The 2,405-nt window shown below is 40.5% G+C and overlaps 1 pseudogene; it reads right to left on the bottom strand.

The window, feature by feature from the left end:
• Positions 1-595: 595 nt before the first annotated feature.
• Positions 596-1,562, bottom strand: LOC127230768 (glyceraldehyde-3-phosphate dehydrogenase-like; annotated as a pseudogene).
• Positions 1,563-2,405: the final 843 nt, after the last annotated feature.

Here is a 2,405-nt window from a genome sequence, read left to right as displayed (position 1 = left end):
AAGAATTTTTTTCTGGTTAAATCTATTTGGTGTTCTTTTTTATGTCTATTGTACCTTGATAGATATTTCCTTCTTTAGCTTAGGGAAATTTTCTTTCATTACTTTTTTTGAAAAGATTTTTTATGTCTTTTATATGGGTTTCTATTCCTCTATTCCTATTATTCTTAGATGAGGTCTTTTAATAGTATTTCAGAAACCTTGAATGTTTTAAAAAGTAGAGGTACAGGTTAATAAAAATAAGAATTTAAAGCTGGTATACACTTTTTTTTAAATTTATGGAGAAATTGTGTTGTTCATAAGGTATTTTTCAAATATTAGGCAACATAATATTGTTTGCTTTATTTGTGATCACTTGTGAAGAATTATTCCTAATAAACAAAATAATTTAATTGGCTCTTTTTTTTTTCAGGTTCAGTGAACATTATTGATGTTTATTAAGAGAGTAGGGCTCACTAAGCCCCTAAATTATGGGGATCTGGGATGGAAACTGTGTGGGAGATTAGTGTGGGGATTAGTTGGACAGGGATTATTCAGCAGCCAGGGCCTCTCTCTTGCTCATGTCCTTGCTGGGAGTGGATGGTCCAGGGTAGGCTTCTTATTCCTTGTAGACCATGTAGGCTATGAGGTCCACCAGCCTGTTATTGTATCCAAAGTCATTGTCATACCAGGCAATGAGTTTTATGAAGTTGTCGTTGAGAGTAGTGCCAGCCCTAGTGTCAAAAGTGGCAGAGTGGGAATCACTGTTGACAGCCTGGTCCTCAGAGGAGCCCTGGGTGCCCTTCATTGGGCCCTTAGATGCCTGCTTCACCACTTTCTTGATGTTGTCATACTTGGCAGCTTTCTCCAGGCAACATGTCAGATCCATGACAGACACATTGGGGGTAAGAATACGGAAGGCCATGCCAGTGAGTTTTCCATTCAGCTCTATGATGACCTTGTCCACAGCCTTGGCTGCAAAAATGGATGCAAAATGATGTTCTGAGCAGCCTCATGGCCATCATGCCATAGCTTCCCAGGGGGGCCACCCACAGTCTTCTGGGTGACAGTGATGGCTTGGACTATGGCCATGAGTCTTTCCGCAGTGCCAAAGTTATCATGGATGACCTTGGCCAGGGGCTTAAGCAGTTGGTAGTGCAGGAAGCATTGCTGGCAATCTTGTGGGAGTTGTCGTATTTCTCATGGTTCACACCCATCACAAACTTGGGGTCTTCAGTAGAAGGGGCAGAGATGATGACCTGCTTGGCCACACTCTTCAGGTGGGTGCCAGTTTTCTCCATGGTGGTGAAGATGTCACTCCACAACATACTTGGCCCAGCATCACCCCATTTGATGTTGGGGGGGAATCTTGCTCCTGGAAGATGGTGACAGTCTTCCTGTTGATGACAAGCTTCCCATTCTCAGTCTTGACTGTGCATGTGAACTTGCCATGGGTAGAGTCATATTGGAACATATAGAACATGTAGTTGAGATCAATGATGGGGCAATTAATGGCAACAACTGAAGGCACTCCTGGCAACAAGGTGTCCAATACGGCCAAATCTGTTCACTCTGACCTTCACCATCCTGTCTCAGGAACGATGCTGGCACTGCAAAAAAAGGTGCACCTGTCTCTAGCACAGGGAGGAGCAGAGAGCCTTAATTGGCTCTTTAAAGATGAGTAACAGAATAGTGCTAAATAAAATCCTTCTGATTACTTGTTTAACAAAATATTATCTAAATTTAAATCATAGTGCATACAGCCAAAATAGTGTATATGCTAATTAAAAGCTGCTGTCTTCACTGAGAGGATCCAAGTAACTCTATTCTGCTCACAGACAAGAGCCAACTTTAATCTAGTTGTTGGCTGGATTCATCAGCTGCAAAGTATTTCTACATAGCTTCATATAATCAGCTTCCATTTCTATTTGTGTTTATATGTTGGCTTGCTTTTTAGATATCAGAAATGTTGTGCCCATAATCCAATCCTCATTTTAAAAGATTGTTTTTTTTTATTAAAAAAGCAGAGAAATAACAATCAAGATTGTGAATGTGAGTTTGCCATGGTTCATGTTCATTAGATATGTGTGTCTTGTAACTCAATAAGTCAATACTAACTTGGTATGTGATCATGATGTTTTTAATTATGTAGTAGATGGTACAATATGGTTTTACTCTAATATTTGAATATTTTTTCTGGGTAGCAGTTTTGCATGCTTTAATCCCAGTACTCAGACGGCAGGCAGAAGCAGGCCGATCTCTTCGTGTTCAAAGTCAGCCTAATCTAGAGAATGAGTTTGAGGACAGCCAGAGATATACAGAGAAATCCTGTCTCTAAAGAAACACACACACACACACACACACACACACACACACAGAGAGAGAGAGAGAGAGAGAGAGAGAGAGAGAGAGAGAAAGAAAGAGAGAGA

The sequence above is a fragment of the Phodopus roborovskii genome, unplaced genomic scaffold (genome assembly GCF_943737965.1).
Source record: "Phodopus roborovskii unplaced genomic scaffold, PHOROB, whole genome shotgun sequence".
NCBI lineage: Eukaryota > Metazoa > Chordata > Mammalia > Rodentia > Cricetidae > Phodopus > Phodopus roborovskii.
Note: the sequence above shows the minus strand (reverse complement) of the source record. Positions and strands in the feature narration are given on the sequence as shown.